Source organism: Camelus bactrianus, chromosome 3 (assembly GCF_048773025.1).
Source record: "Camelus bactrianus isolate YW-2024 breed Bactrian camel chromosome 3, ASM4877302v1, whole genome shotgun sequence".
NCBI lineage: Eukaryota > Metazoa > Chordata > Mammalia > Artiodactyla > Camelidae > Camelus > Camelus bactrianus.
In genome coordinates this window covers 47,625,287-47,642,689 of record NC_133541.1, presented here as the reverse complement: position 1 = coordinate 47,642,689, position 17,403 = coordinate 47,625,287, and the positions used below count along the sequence as shown (strand labels likewise).

Genomic DNA, 17,403 nt, shown 5'->3' with positions numbered 1-17,403 from the left:
TTGAACTGCATAAGTCCACTTATATGTAGATTGTTTTTCAATAGGAAATACTACAGGACTACATGATCTGTGGTTGGTTGAATCCAGGGATGCAGAACCACCAGTTTGGGGGAATTGCCTGTTTGGTGGGGTGTGAGCCTATTCGATTTTTGACTGTGTGGAGAGTTGGCCCCAACCCCTGCCTTGTTCAAGGGTTATCTCTATTGTGTTTGTAAGTTCACCCAGTATTTCCCATCTCAGCTGCCTAGTGATAGAGCTATGGAGTCAGGGAGATCAGGATGAGGTCATGATAACTCAACAAAAGTAGTGTAGGAAGAGAAAGAACAGATTCAAGAGCCATTTCAGAGAGAGAACTGCTAAGTGCTCTCATAGGAGAGAACTATTGAATTACTAAGCTGCTTTGATTACTAAGGACTTTTGCTTTCAACCAGGAAGCGGCAATATTCCAGCTCTACATAGACACCAGAATTTGAGTCCAAGTTCAGAAATAACTAAAAGAAGTGAATTTTAGGCCTAATCAATACTATTTACAACATCAATTTAAATAGGTGTTTTGTGTCAAAATGGAAGAATCTAGGACTGTAATGATTTTAACCTCAAAGCAACTAGACACTTTGCCAGGTGCATGTTGATTGTTGCAATAACTGCAAATGACTGTTGGGCCCTCACAGTGTGCCCGGCACTGTAGGACGTGCTTTGTATGCGTCATCTCATCGATCCTCACAACCGCTCCATGGAGTTCGGTACTATTATTATCCTCCTTTTACAGATAAGGCAGTGAGAACTCAGAAAGGGGAAGTGACCTGAGGTTACACAGCTGGTAAGTCGTAGGGCTGGAATTAAAACTCGGGTTTGTTCAATATCAAACTCACTCTGATTTTGGAAGGGACTACTGAAAAGAGAGCTCAGGTGCTTAGAGAGTGAGCTGGGGTGTGGCCACATCCACATCTCGGGCAGGAAATCTAGGCACCGTCAGTGGCAAATACCTCTTGAAGACTGGGTACCTCAATCCCACAGGGAGATTCATTCAGTGCAGAAGGTGGCTTCTGCAGTCCTTTGGGTTGGAAAAGGGACGACTGAACTCAGTTCCCATTTTCTAAAGTTTGCCCCTAACGCTGCCCAACTCAGGTCCAGATGGAATATGGAATAGGGATAGATGCTTGCTGGCCACAAAGCTGGTTCCTGAATTGTGTGACTGATTCCCAAGTGTGCTTGTAGAGACAGGGCAGCAGGGAAGGCACAAGAGTGCCAGGAATAGTCTCAGAGAAAAGCAGAGAGTGTCATCCAGCACCTCTGGTTCCAGGTCCCCAGCCATTAAATGACCTTAACTCTTCCTCAGCTGGGTTTTATTAAACACATCCTTTGCCCATACTTTTTTCCCCAAGTGACTGTTTAAACATAATTTTAAAAAAGGTGAACATGCTTTTGTTTTTTTTAAGAATTCAGAGATCAGAAAATCCTTGAACAGCTTTTAAACATTTTAACTCTTGAAGTTTAACAGCTTGGCTGTTGTAGTGAAAGGAACAAGTTATAAATGGCATTTAAACACAAACCGAGTTCTTTTCTCACAACTTTCATGGACTTCATTCTTGCTAACCACAGGGCATAATCTAGCTTATCATCTATGGAAGCCTTTTTTATTTGTCATGGATTCTGGGTGGGTGGTAGAAATACATTATGTGTGCTTATCTAATGTAGTTATTGTAAACTTAATAAATGGCCTTCTAAAAGCCACTTGCAGATGATTTTTAACAGGGCCTGCAACCTAAATTACTAAGGTTTAAAAGTGCACAAAGATCTTACAAAGGCCCTTGGCTAATGTCAAGCTCGATTCTCTGTGTATTTTCTCCTAGGTCTAGGTCAGACAAGTCCCAGCTGTAATTTGATGACGACAAACCTAAGCATTGTGACATATGACCCTAGAAATTAACCCCCCAAAAAAAACATCTCTGAAAGAGTTGAAATTTGTTACCAGTTAACTGGCAGAAGCTGAATAGCGTACGGGTGGAACAATGAATCCACATTTCTTTGGAAGAGGAAGCTAAGTAAGAATGGAACAATCTGTAAATGTGGGAGGGGAGTAGGTAGTGAGTCTCCCAAGGTTAACCGCATTGCCACTACTTCAGTTTTCCCAAGTTGGAAAAAAACAGGCTAAGTTTTGCACCACCCAAAATGAAGTCAGACCAGCCCCATCATGTTTTAAATATGTGGTGATGCTTTCTTTAGAAAAGGCCCCTGAAGAAGACATAAGAAAGAACAGTTCTGCCCGCAGGCCCTGTCTAATGCTGGTTTTGACAGCTCCTTTGGGCTTTTATGTGACTATTTACTCTGAATAAATAATGGGACCACGTTCTCACACAAGGACGGCTAATTCTGTAGCATTTTGAGAGCCACAAATTGCCGCAAAATCAAGCCTTGTACTTACATGTACAAAGGGATCTGGAACTCCAGCAAGAAGCTTGCGTTCCTCTCACATTCGAATCCTTAGTCTGACTAACACCAGGAATCTTTGGTCCATTTGCATTTAGGGTGTCTGTTGTTTTTTTGGTTGGTTGGTTAATTGGTTGTGTCTTCCACAGTTACATTTGGAGGAAGTGATGGGGGAATGGAATATTTAGGTAGATTTGTAGGAAGGAGGTTGACACTGACCTCTGTCTTTCATGTGTATCTAGTTAGGCCATTGAGTTTCCAAAGAGATGTTTCGTCCGTTATTTAGGGAGTGGAGGGGATGAGAAATTGACTTGGCTTCTCACTGGATGATGCTAAGAAGTGTTGGGATGCTAGGAATAAGTGCTAAATAGCCAAGAAAAAGGGCCAACGACTACTCCCCTCCACAAACAGGTTTCTCAAATATCTCACCTTGTGACCACTGGAGGTGTTCTGATGGTTCACTATAATAAAGGAGGGAAGTGGAGTTAAATGCATATCCCTTCTTTGCTGACGTCTCAAGACTGCAATTATCTCTCAATTCCACTCATCACTCCCCAGGCCCACAGGGAATTCACTCTCATTACTGTGCCCTTTGGGAATTGAACTCCAGGCCAATGAGAATAAATAGATGAAAAAGACTAGAAAGAAATTAAAAAGAAGTGGCCCTTCACTTTTGCAGCGGTCAGATTTCAACTTGAAAATAGATGGAGAGAAATACAGACCATGGCTACCGTAACTAGAGAATGCATACAATTGCAGCCATTAAATTAGGTGCGTGTTTTTACCCTGACCTACTTTAGACTTTCCAATGATTCTCTTTATTTAGATGCTATAGAACAGAAGTTTTCCCTAAAGGTCCATTTGTTGACTGTTTTCTGCAGAAACACAAATATGAAAAAGGTGAATATTAGCTACTCAGTAACTGCCTGTTAATTACTTCTCCTAATTGTAAGCTCCTTGAGAGAGGCATTGGATCTGAATCACTGTTGTAAACCCAGGGCACTGTGCATGGGTTTATAGTATAGGTTTATTATAGTAACCTATAATGAAAAAGAATATGAAAACAAATACATGTATGACTGAAACATTACGCTGTACACCAGAAACTGACACCTTGTAACTGATGATACTTCAATTTAAAAAAAAAAACAGAATTGAGTGCTATAGTAACAAATATACTAAATAAGCATTAAGTTTAATTGCCATGCTCATCCATGATGGTGACATTAGGGTGAAAAATACTCTTTTTGCTGTTTACATTGAAGTTCAGTTTTCAGAGTGAGTGATGACAAGAAGAGGAAGGGTCAAAATATTCAGTGAAGTGGAAGCATCCGAGGATTGATAAGCAAAAATAATTAGTAGTCAGTTGCAGGTTAATTTTTAAGCCTCAAATCAGTCATTTGCAATGTGGCTAAAAAAAAAAAAAAGAGCTGGAAAGCATTGACTTCTCCGCACCATCTCTTTATGACTCAACCACTGTCTTCAAGAAACTTAGTCATCCAAAGGTGTTACACTGATCCTTTAAAGCCACTAAGTTGGCAAGACTTGCCCTGCTCCAATTAATCATTTATTCTTTTATTCAGTACATATTTTTTACACCTATTAGAGGTCAATGTGCTAGCCCTGTGGAATAGAAGAAAAATTGTACAGTGTATTTGCCTTCATTACTTGTAAACTGCCTTAATTTTTTTGAGCTGCTATAACAAAAATACTATAGATTGGGTGGCTTGTTAAAAAGAGAAATTTGTGTCTCACAGTTTTGGAGGCTGGAAGTCCTAAGTCAGGGCACCAGCATGGTCAGGTGAAACCCTTTTCTGGGTTTCAGACTACAGATTTCTCATTGTATCTTCACATGGTGGAAGGGGCAAGGGCACTCTCTAAACATACTTTTATAAGGGCACTAATTCCATTTGTGAGGGCTCCAGCCTCGACCTCATCACCTCCCAAAGACCCCACCTCCCAATATCATCACCTTGGGGGTTAGGTTTCAACACATCAAATTTGGGAGTACACATTTATATCATAGTGTAACTTAATTAAGGAGAAAATATATAAGCACATGAAAAACTAAGGTAATCAATAATGGAAATGTCAGTGCGAAAAAAAATTAGAAGGCAGTATGTGATCAAAAACCTGAAGAATAGAGTCTAAAAGCACTTTTTCTTTCTTTCTTTCTTTTTTTTTTTTTTGAAGCACCACTTCCCCATCCTGATATATAGGATTACTGTAGAAGCCATGTTTTTGTAGCATGACCTCACTGGCCTGGTCAAAGTTGAATGGACCAAGAGTGGTACCTGACCAAGCTGGACCAATCAGATCCTCTCCTAGGAATTTGAAATTGGGTATAGTTTAGTTATTCTCCTTTATTTATTAAAAAAAAATTAATTGAAGTGTAGTTGATTTACAATGATAGTTTCAGGTGTACAGTAAAGCAATTCAATTGTACCTATACATACATACATATTTTTTCAGTTTCTTTTCTATTACAGCTCATTACAAGAAACTGAATAACGTCCCATGTGCTCTACAGTAGGGTTTTTCTCTTTTACAGAAGAGATGTAAATATTGGCAGTAGCCATTTTCTACCATGACAAAGCAAAGAAAGTCGGTTGCAGTGAGGAAAAAGAAAGCAAATGTGAAGAGAGACGCAAAGATTAATGGAGAGGAGGGACTCTCATTCTCTAAAGGGCTCTAGTTCCTAGTTTCAGTAGTTGTGAGTTTGAGTTTTCTCTCCTTGAGATTCTGTTTAAGGGTGCACTTCCACTTCTGCAGAAAACAATTTCATCTTTAACAAGTTGGCTAGTTGATCTGACATCTGGCTGGTCTGTATCGTTGGAAAGCTGGGAAATTCCTGGTCCAAGTTGAGGATGCTTTCCTAATACCCCCTTCCTCCTGTGGGATGTGTTTTCTAGCACCTCTCATTTTATACCATGTCAGAGGTTGGGTCCTGCCAAAACTCCCTCATTACCCTTTCTTTTAGGTTCCAAAGTGGACAGGTGCTTCACATATTTTATCTTATTTAATCCTTACAGTAACCCTTTTATGAGGTCAATACTGTAATTAGTCAATATTCCATTTCAAGATAAATTTGGTGTGCAAAGAGATTGAGCAATTTATCTAATGTCACCTATCTAATAAGTGGTAGACTCAGGATGTAAACTCAAGTAGCGTGACTCCTAAGCACATGCTCCTAATCACTCAGTGATTCTCCCTCCTTTTGCTGGTATAACAATAGGGTGGTCTTTTCTTCAGCACTCTAAAGTGTTAGGCTCTTTCTACTTCTCCCATTTCATATTTTATTATCATAAGGCACTAATCTAGTAGCAGAAACTAGGTAGATGCTCACTAATGTCTTTCCCCTTGCCAGGTGCACTGAAAGTCTAAATTTCCTACTCTCCCTTGAGGTTGGAGACACATGCTGTATACTGGCCCTGGAATGGGACAAAAAGTGACATGTGCTCCTTCCAAGCCTGGACAGAAACTCCTCTAGACCATTTTCTTTGCTCTCTCTTCTTTTTCCATGTAGATAGGGAGTCCATATCCTGTAGCTGATGGTGGCACAAGCCATAAGGAGCTTAGATCCCCCAGTCATCACATGGAGACGAATTACCTAGGAGAAGCATCCAGCACTCCTAGACTGGGACATGAGTGGGAAATAAATGTTCGTTGTGCTGAGCCACTGCAATTTGGAGTTGCTTGTTACAGAAGCTGCCAGTTTTCTTTATCGATCCACTTACCGAATTCCAAAAAGTATGTAAGCACTGGTGGCCTCCAGTAAAGTAAGCATCTGGGTATGCATACCAAGATTATTTTTATAGAAGTTTCATCTCTTAAAAAATCTGATTTGTGTTATTAATGAAAAATGTAGTGATACTAATCTCAAAAGACACTTAGCCCTGTACTTCTGTGGTTGTTAAGAGGACGGTACCACGAGAGTCTTTGCCACAGTTGATGGGGTAAATCTTTCTGTGGCTCCTCAGAGGGTCCCTGTGTGGTGAGGTCAGCTTCTTGCTTATGCAGGACAGTCAGAGAATCATAGAGTTACATTTCAGGACGGGATGCTCAGGAGCCCAGCTCCAACTTACATAGAGGCTGCATTTAGTTGCTTTTTGACAGAAACTGAGTGGGATAGGAGTTCTTTTTTTTTTTTTTTTCCAACTTACATACAGTGTGGCCATTCAGTCTTTTTGAGCCCATCATTGTAAGGGCTTTCTCTATCCCTGCAAGTTAGAAAGGGGAGTCACTGTTATCCCAATGGAAAACTTCTACTTGAGTGAATAAAGAAAGATGTTACCAAGTGGAGTTAATTAAAGAAAGAACCCTTATTTTCTGTGGGAGCTATAGAATAAAACCTAAGTGTCCTTCATGCTAGGAAGTCCAAATTGGAAGCTGATAAAGCCCTTTGGAGGAGCAGTTGAAAATGTGCAGTAAAAATTGTTAAGTTTGCTGTTAATCTCATCATTAAGTCAAAGGGTAAAGTTTTATTTCAAATTAAATTTGTCACGAATTTTTGAAAACAAACTTGCCGCATTTGTAAATGATCTCAGCCACCTCCATACGGTTTTGGTAAATTGTCATCTTTCAAATGAAACTTCTGACTTTCCCAGCTTAAAGGGCTCTCTGCCTGACCATGTGAAAGTAAGGAGAGATACAAGAGCTAAAACCTATGCTTTTGTAATGTTCTTACAGTTTACATTAAATGACCCCAGACTGGGCTGCCAAGAGATTGCTGCATTAGGATTCAGGGATGTGAGCTTTGGAGTTGTTACACTTAAAATAATTTGTGGTTATTGTTTTTCTATATTATTACTCATTCAGCTAATATTTCCTGAGTGCTTTAATGTTCTATGCATTAAGTGCAACAAAACTGTCAACCCACTGTCAATGGGGTAATTGACAATTTGCTGCCACCTCTACTAGAACAAGCCTAGTTTTAATACACTATGTGATGGGACCCAGAGGCTGGCACTTAGTGGGTGCTCAATAAATGCTTGTTGAATGAATGTATGAGCCCATTGTGAAATCTGAGAAATCCTGTGTGAGCAACAGCATCAACATCACGTCTGCTCAGTCTGTGTCCTCATGGGAAGGATTCACTTTCCCATGTCAAAACAGGAAAGGAATTGTTTCTATCATGTGTTCATGCAGCAAACATTTATTGAGTGGCTATTTTGTGGTAGATGCAGTGCTGGGCACACCAGCAGGGAGACACTCACGCTCTCATCTCTAGTTCCAGCAGCAACAAATTGAGTGACCCATGCTTTATTGACTTGGGTAGATTGGTAATTACTCAGTGAAGCACTAATGCCTTTGAAACTATCTCCTTTCTTTCATCCTCAGTTATTTCAAGAGAGGAGAGAGAGAAGCAGCCAGTTTGTATGAGTGTAAGGGTCATAATAAAGCCTGATTTACTTAAGAGTACATGGAATGAAACAAACAAAGTGTTAACCAACATTTTCTTTGAAATGAGACTGGAAAGGATTAGCTGAGGGGAGGACATCATTAGAGAGAGAAGCACCATTAATCACTGTCCTGAAATAATCCAAATTGAATATCTTACTGTTTAATTATTTTTAATCTTTTGGAAACACAAAGCTGCCTCAGGGTGATTTCTTTTGTCCCTTTCTCCTACAGAGCAGCCTGCTTTGGGAGCTGAAGGCTTCCTGTGTATTCCTTGAACAGGATCCAAAGTCATTCCAAATATACCGTGAAGTGGACATCGATGATGAAGCTGGTGGAGAAACCAGGTTGGAGGAAGATGGAGAGAAAGAGAGCTGCCGTAAGTAGCCAGAGCTAGTGTTAGAAGTTGAAAGATGATCTTTGACCTTCTCGTGACTCATAAGGCACTTGATAACTCCCACCCCTTAGTCAAGAATTTTCAAGCTCAACAAAAGCACTTTTAGCTAAGATGTCATTTTTACCCAGCTTCACAAGGACAACTTATTTTATTTTCTGTGTTGACCAAGTACACTTTTTCACTTTTGACTATCTAATAGCCAACCATCTTGGTCTATCCATGTCTATTTGCTTGGTCTTGCACTTGGTCCAGACATAGATTGGGTGGTGAGGTCCTATTCCTCCGTTGTGGGAAATGGATCATGAGATGTGGTATGGATTAGAGCTACCGATATGCAAAATAAAGAGAGGAGAAATCTTTAAATCAAGAGTCATTTAGAGTTGTATCTGGAGTTGCAAGCTAAGGGAATCCTTACAGTGGAAGATTCTTGGGCTACATACCCTGGGTGTATCCCAAAACTTTGTAACACTTTCACAGCCCCAATCTCTAATTCTGCCCTGAGACTGATAAGGAGTACCAGTTATTCCATTTAACACCATTGAAATGCCTAGTTTCCTTATTTGGCTCTTTGAAAGGCCCATAAAGCCAGATTAAAGAATTATAGCTAGTCTTAACAGGTTTTGGCCTATGCTCTGTGGTAGACTAAGATGGCTACAGATTGTTTGACACTCTTTCAATAAGAAGTGAAGTCTGTGTCCCCTCAGCTTGACTCTGGACACACTCTGTGACCGCTGGGACTGTTCGACGATGGAATACTTTGGAGGTGACGCTGTGCCTGTTTCTGTGGTACTTTGTTATGTGGCAATAGATACCTAGAACACACTTGTTGGGTTGAAGGAATGGACATCTGAATATGGTGGTACCTCTTAAAGTGGTGTGACAATGAGCACGTTTAATAAAAATCTACGATATTCCTTGTATTGTGCCAAGTTTGGCGGGTAGAGGTATTCATACATGGCTCCTGTTTTTAAGAAGTTCACAGTCTAATGGAGATGGTAGATGTGTATGAAATGTCAAGATTTGAATCAGTGATAGCACTGATGGGATGCAGGCTTACCAGGATTCCTTGGGTTATTCTGAAGAGTGGACTGAAAGCCACATTTTAAGAAGCATTAGCTGTAGAAATACTACTGAGTTTGGAGTAACTCTCTGAGACCATGCAGGGACTAATCCAGAAAGCCTTCACGGTGAAGGTGACAGTTCAGCAAATCCAGACTTCTGGCAGCCTTACATGTTGTGATTGGTATAATCAGACGAGTGCCAAAAGACTTCCTTAACCAAAAATATCTGCCTCACTAGCCCTGCTGTAGTGGCCAAAATTCCTACAAGATTCCATCTTTGAAGGGGCTTTGAAGGTCTTTGCAAATTTTAAAGTGTTACTTGGAAAGGGTAACCCTGTAGATCATTTTTAGTCACTAATATATTAGCCTGAATGTCCTTATTTTTATGTTCCATATTATTATATTTTATTGACTATCCAGTCTAGTCCTTGTATACTATAGGTGCTCAAAATCCTTTTTTTCTGATTAAATAAATACTCATCCTGGGCTCAGAAAGTATGGTGTTTAAAGGTATAGATGGTTTGAGAGAGAGAGACTCCAGTGAGTTTTAAGGAACCTCTCCTTTCAAAGGACAAATTGCTTCCTGGGTGAAGAATGACCATATGCTTTTGAAAAAATAAATACATGTTTAGCACTGGGGGTGGCAGTGAGGAACACAGCAGGATTTGGCGTGATGTATTCAAAGAGGTTGCAATCTAATTAATCACAATTAACCACAGACTCAGAGAAAATTAGTGTATACATATTTTAATGTGGCAGCCATTGAAAATCGTGTAAGAATTCAGAAAAAAAAAAAAAAGTCAGTTAGAGTGGGCTTCTAGTGCCAAGGAAAGTTCTTTACAAGCTTGTGACAAAAAAGGACCTGACTCTTGTGCAATATGTTCGATGTTGCTCCAGATGCAAAGAACGTCCAGAGATTCTGTGAAAGAATGTTAGGACCTAGAGAAAGACTGTCTTTTGGAAACGATAATTAAGCATAATAATTGTTTGGGTTATGAAGGAAGATAATTTTACTGACTCCTTCTCAGCTGATACCAAAACCAAATCTCTGGGACTATGATGGTCAGAAGGAATTCTTTCATATATTTTGATCATCTAATCTCTTTGCCCTACCTATTTCCAAAAAAAGGTTAGGTGCGCAGCATCATTAATCCCATTTCTATATAGCTGACAGCCTTTCTAAAAGGTAGGTCTGATGATAACACTTCCCTGCTTAAAATCCTTAAAAAAAATATTCCCAATGCCTCAACCTAGCACAGAACTCCAGAGCCTGGCCCCCTCGCCTCTCCAGGCCCCCATCTTGCCACAGCTGTTTACACCGCAGGCTCTGGCCACGCATCTGTGTCTTGAAGCTCCTTTCCCCATAGCCTTTCTCAGCCCACAGTGCCTTCTCTTCCCACCTAGATGAAACTTCTGCCTGTACTACAATCAGCTCAGGCATCAACTCCCTAATTACACCAATGCACTTATTGTTCTCTGTTGTGCCCTCACTGCACTTAGAAAATGTTGTTATTCTAGATATTGCTCTGTGCTCCCTAGGCCCACTCTCCTTCTTCCTCTGTTCTCTGGCCCCCAGGGGGCTGGCCTATATGTACTCTGGCGACCTTGTTCTCCAGCTTCCAGTGGGATTTGGCTAATAGGAGTCACTTGGTAGGAAATCAGAAAGGAGGGTGAATGGGAGATGAGGTATTTACTTCCTGGCTCCCCCTGCCCCCAACCACCACCTGGTTGCTGTGCTTTGTCTGTTCCTTTCAGGCAACCCTATCCCCATAGCTACCCTCTCCTGCTTCTGCGATGCTCTCCCCTGTTCTGATTCTTTGGGTCTCCAGGGTTTGCCATAGTTCTTACTTGCTAGTGACCATGAAGTACTGCCCTGCCCTTGTCTGCTCCCTGAAACCCTGCCCAGGCCTTTTCACTAATTACCCAATCTGAGTGGGCTATCTGTATCCTGTAGAACTCTGACTGATCCACCTGGTTTGCAGAGTCAGATCAGGAGCTTTATAAAACATTCATAATCCGATAAATTGGTATCTTGTTTTTCCCAAGAGGCCATCTGAACTGCCTCTTTGAGCTGTTAGACAGGTAGCCCCAGCCTGCTAACAACAACAGAAAACTTTATTCCAGTTCCATCCCCGCTAACAACTTTTGCACCTCAGATGAGAAGTTTCAATGCCAAGTCCGTTTACTGAGTCCAAAGCAACAGATCTAGTGAATTTGGATCAGGAAAATGCCAACAGTAGAACTATAACAGCTGGGTGTCCCCCATCCCCATCAGCAGAGGAGGAAACATTTATGTAGGGCTGGGGGCAATGTAGGGAACCAATCCTGATCTTCTAATCCCACCACCCAGTATGGAGGCAGCAAGTCGATCACATAACAGGTGTTTGTAATTTGGGTTGCCCCAGATATAGTTAATCCAAAGTAAATGTTCAACGCACGCTTGTAAAATAGAGTTTAATTGGATGATTGCTCAAGCCACCAGCACTGTGGAGTGCTGACTTGAAACTAGAGTTGAATTTCTGTTTGAACCCGCCAGTTTCTGAAGGCACCCTCTGTCCTTCCTGGGATATTGGTGGCAGAGCTAACATTATGATCCGTTTGTGGACTGTCCCTAGGGAGGACGACCACCCAATAGTCTCTAAATGCAAGCCAAGGAGAGTAACTCGCCGTGAAATGTTTGCCAAATGATAATGTCACATAAACCACAGCGGGTGGAAAATTACACGTCTGAGCTGGGGACAGCCATGCATTTAAAGGTTAAAATCAGCAAGGAATCCCACTGGCTTTCCTCCCTGACACATGCCTGCGTCCACACAGGCAGATGTATCTGAGCCTCTAGGCTGGGGGATCTGGAGAGGTAGCCACCACAGAGAAGGGGTTTTTCATGAGCGTTGCTCGTGGATGAAAGTGAAACCCCTGACTTGTGCGCCCAGGGGCTAAGATCTGAACTCTTGGCCTGAAAGAGGGGCTCTGTTGAAAGAACAGTAGTCCTCCCTATGCTGAAATTGGCCAGTGGGATTTTTTCAATTTGCACCTGGTGTTGGGCAGGAGTTCATGAAAATCCACAGAAAGGAATGTTTCCGAGTTGAATGATGGACAGGGAAAAAAAAAATGCTGAACGGTAGTCCTTTGGAATCATGAAAAGAACTGATTCAATTTGTAAAATGGAGACTTAAGTCTTTGCTGAGGAGGATGTTTCTCGGCCAGCCTTGGAGGTCTGTGCTCCACCAACACATGCAATGGAGCATTTGCCATCACCTCATCCGTTAGTCTTTGAAAGCTGAACTAAGACACTCAAAGCCACCCAGAGGGAGACAGAAAAGCTGTCCTTTTCTAACCAGGAGTCTTTTTCATCTTCTTTGTCCAATGAAGAAGGCTTTTTCCACCCCACTAAATATTTAAAATCCATACTCAGTGACAGCCCATTCTTGACAAAGTTGAAGAGTTTGGTTCTTTTCTCAGCCTACATTTTATTTCCAAAAGGGCCACAGTTTTTCTGTAAAACATGTGTCTTATTTCATCCAGAATTTTTTTTTATCTTTAAGTAGTATGAAAAAAAATGCTTATATACAAATTTCAAATGCCACTGAAGAGAGTAATTAAAAAACTTAAAGTCACCCTTAATGTTACTCTAGAAATGACCACTATCCAAGGATTGGAGGGTACTCTGTTACACTTTATCTACTAAGCATTTAGCAGCATACAAGGCATGCATTTTTTTTTTAACTATTGAAGAAGAACCAAATGTATATTTTGGAACCTGCAACTACGAGAGCTGAAATTAAAATCACCAAAGACCACAGCATTGCTTTGCTGAAAGGACACGTGTCCACTTCTATTTTACCTGACTTTCCAGAGGATTCGAAGTCGTTGACAAAGTCTTTCTCTGAGCTCTTACTGCTTCTTATCGATTTTCTGTTCTAGTGGCCCCTTCTGCTCCTTGGTCTCTAAATCCTGTGGCTTCTAAAGCTCTTCTGTTATGTGACTTCTGGTTGACATGTCCAAGAGGTCCAAATATGTGTTCTGTGAAATCACAAGGCATACATTTTAGAGATAACATAGAAATACAAAAGCTCAGTTATGCAGTGAATTCTTTACACATAAAGAAACTGCTTCGCTGGTAAGTATAATTAATCGCAATGATTTTATTCCTGGCACATCGCTAGTTTTGAGAAGTTTAGGAAACTTTCAAATGACTTACCCTGAAAATACTAGATGGAGCATGTGTTTGTGAACTCTGGGGTTAAGGGATCAGACCTAGGGCCAGGTGGAGAGAGAGTGATTCAGGATATGATTTTTATTCTAGGGCTGAGTCCTCACTAATGATGGTGGAAGGACGGTACTGTTAACCCAAGTAATGTGGAAAATCTTTGCTAAGTTTCATTTAAAGGCCCTGTAATTTTTTTTTACAGAAAGGGTTGTTCTGACATTGTGAGTTTCTGGTTTCTTCATCAGGCAAAGCTGCTGGCCCATCGCTCATGATTTCAATTTCCATTAAAATGCTTGTTTGCTCCCAGGTTGACTTCACCTCCATCTTCTTCCTTTGTGGTCCTGCTTAAATGTACACGGATTCATCAGTGTGCTAGGTTAGGGCCATGGTCAGACTTCAAATAATTTGTTAAGCTGATAGATTCAAAGACCAGAAATACACACTGGACTTGCCAGTGCCTTTATGAAAAACTGAAAAATTGGGGCATATATAATAATGATAATGAAATAAGGTTGATCTCTGACTGTATGCCATGCACTGAATCAGGTGCTTTATAAGTCTGATTTCACTTAATTCTCCATCGACCTTATATGGCAACTACATTTATTATTCCTAGCCTACGGATGTGTAAACAGAGGCTCAGAGAGGTTAAGTCACTTGCCCAAGGTCAACCAGCAGATAAGTTGCACGACCTAGATTTGAACCTAGGCTATTCTACTCCAGAGTCCTAACTACTGTCTGTCACTGTCTCTCTTTATGGTCCTAGGGCATTTCTCATCAGTTTACCTCTGTGATGGCATTTCAGGTGAGCAAGGGATCTCAACCCTTGGTGCACACTGACTCCCTGAGGACCTTTTGAAATATACCAAGCCCGAGTCCAGCCTCCAGAGATTCTGATTTAATTGGAATTGAGGCCAATCCTGATATCTTCAGCTTAGGCAGAGGCTGGCATTTGGTTTTTTAGAAAAGTGATTCCAAAGCTCAGGCAAACTCTAGGTTAGAGATAGATTTTCTCTGGGAAACGGAAGCATAGACTCTGGGAGTTTAATGCCCTCTGCTCATTCTTTTCACCCTGCTTTAAATGCTCATGCCTTCTTCCCCATAGACACTCTGGTCTCAAGAATCAGCTCCTATAAGAAGTTTTCTCATCACTCCCTTCCTTTGTACTCCCTAAGCAATTTCATATTTAGCTTGGCCCAGTTATTGTGGTGAGTGCCCTCTAGATAGATTTTGGTCGATTGACGTGTGCTACGTCTTCCTGCCCTGTTGATTTGGATAATCCTTAAGGACAGAACTGTGTCTTCTCCAACTTCTCTTTCCTTTAAGATACCTTGTTTCATGCTGTGTGTACAGGTGTGTGAAAAATGCTGGCTAAGTTAGTGGCAAAGCTTCTGTGGGATTTCAGACCTAAGAGAGAGTGAGCAAGCAGAAAAGAGGAAAAATAAAACAAGAACTGACAGTCTTGGGGCTTCAGGAAAATTGAGGAAGGCCTTGCTGAGGGAGGGGATGATTGAGACGAAAATCTGAGGAGGCAGGCATGGAAATTCTGGAGAGTGTTCCAGACAGAAACCTTGGAAGCAGGCGTGACTTTGTGTGCTTGAGGAAGAGAAAGAGGGTCAGCGTGGGGCAAATACTGGACAAGGAGGCTGGTGCGGAGGTCAGAGATGAAGGTTGTGTCAGCATCTGCGGCCTTGCACATCACAGTAAGGAGTTTGAATTTCATTGTGGGCATAATGGAATTTTGAAAAGTACGTGTAACCAAACTGCGATTCACAGTCAACTGATGATGCAAATGCAAATGTATGTGGGTTGTCCTAATTATTTCATATATTTGGATGGAGGCCTTAAGGAAATTCTCCCAGTGACCTCAAAGGTAGGGAAAGCTTTAGTGTATTGGGTTATATTTGTTCCAACAAAACATGTTCATTGACCCAGTGCATGAGAGACAGATCATCACTCACTATGGCTTTTTTCCTAACTATGCTGAAAGCGGGGAAAGGAAAGGAATACCCCTGACCAAATGTTTGTCTTATTTTACTCTGGTGGTAACTTGGCAGCAGCAGAATTGTGGTTCACCGTCATTTAATAGCATGAATTGACTGTACAACTCCACTTTCTCTTTCGTTATTTCAGTATAAAACCTACAAGTAGCAGAAACCTGATGGTGGACATTTGGTATATTATTTGTTGCCTCCCGGATTCTGTGAGTCAGGAGGCCAGGCATCACCTCTGCTCAGGGTCTCAGAAGGCTGTAATCAGAGCATCTGCTGGGCTGCATTCTCATCTGGAGGCTTAACCAGGGAAAAACCTGCTTCTGAGGTCGCTGAGGTTGTTGGGGAGAATATTTCCTTGCAGCTGTAGGACTAAGGGCAGCCCTTTGCCATGTGAGCCAATCTGCTAACAAGATGGAATCTTTCTTCTTTTTAAGTTTTAGTTGAAGTGTGGTTGATTTACAATGTTAGTTTCAGGTGTACAGCAAAATTCAGTTATACATATACATATACATACACATACACAGACATATTTGCTTTTCAGATTCTTTCCCATTATACGTCATTACAGGAAATTGAATACAGTTCCCTGTGCTATACAGTGGGTCTTTGTTGTTTATTTTATATACAGTAATGTGTAATAAGATGAAATCTTAAATAACACAACATAATCATGAAAGAGACAGCCCATCACCTTTGCCATATTCTGTTGGGTTAGAAGCAAATCACAGGTGCTGTCCAGACACAAGAGGAGCAGAGTACACAAGGGCAAGAATACTAGGAATATACCATCTGGAGTCATGGAAGCATCTTATAGTCTTTCCATAGCACTTGGTTTTATTAAAAAAAGGTATTTGTCTTTGGAAGTTATAATCTACTAATGTAATAAAATTCAGTAGTTGCTGATAAGCTGATACCTTGAACATTTTCCTTTTATAAATTTGAACTTTGTTCTCCATGGGTCTCTTCTGAAAGTAGAGGGGGAGGTACATCTTTTTAACATGAGTTTGAACTGGTTTGTAAACAAACAGCTGCACAGTTACTGGGTTTTATGACAGTCCAAGTCTACCTCCTATCTTTTTGAGGTAAGATCACTCCATTCCATCCCATCCAACAGGCAGCCAAAATAAATCTATGGAATTTTTTAACCTGCCTTGTTAGGAGACTGCTTTCTTTGGAATGTCTGCAGAGTGAGTGTCCTCTGTGCATGCTCACATGATGCTCTGTCATCTTTAGGAAGAGAGCCAACATTATAAAATATTGCCAGGAAAAAAACTGGATCACAGCAAAATAACCCGGGCATTTAACCAGCCTGTGTGCTTGGCGTGCTTGATTTCCATGTCCTTTTAGCAGAGATTGGCCTTTTATTGCCACTCTTTGCCTAGCCGGTATTTTAGTGGTTCCTTTTGCTTCTGGAAACAGCAACCCCAAGATATTAAATCCAAAGTGTGGTGGTGTCAAGTCAGAAGCAGTACTAAGTAGATTGGCAGGAGTACTAAGAATTCCCATTACCACCACATTCACTCCTCCCAGCCTTCCCTCCCCGTTGCCACCGCCCTTTTAAAAATGCGGAAAGTTGATGTTTTCACAGACGTATGTAAAGTGCTATGAACTAGGCTCCAGGTAAGACTCCTTCCTACACCTCCACCCTTCTGACCAGACTGCTGCCCCCAAGCCTCTCCCGCTGAGGTGTTCTGGGACTTCTTCCGTTTCAGGCTGATATTCGCTAAGAGAGATTTGGGAACACTTACATCTTTTTCTTTTTTAACCCTTGCCTTAGAATTCAAAGTTGGGGGGGGATCATCTTAAATATTGTCTGAAGGACAGATATGAACTCGCTGCTTCCCAGACCCAGACAACTGGTTTGGTTTCTTCTCTGAGAGGTGGTTGCTGCCAACCTCTTCAGGTTTCCTG

General features: G+C 41.3%; 1 long non-coding RNA gene across 1 annotated transcript in view; it reads left to right on the top strand.

Annotated features, from left to right (window-relative positions):
• Nucleotides 1–17,403, top strand: part of LOC141576314 (uncharacterized) — a 361,571-nt gene that overhangs the window by 158,589 nt on the left and 185,579 nt on the right. Inside the window, exon 3 of the long non-coding RNA XR_012504666.1 lies at nucleotides 8,065–8,209. This is a non-coding gene — a long non-coding RNA (uncharacterized LOC141576314). The remainder of the gene's footprint in view (nucleotides 1–8,064; nucleotides 8,210–17,403) is intronic.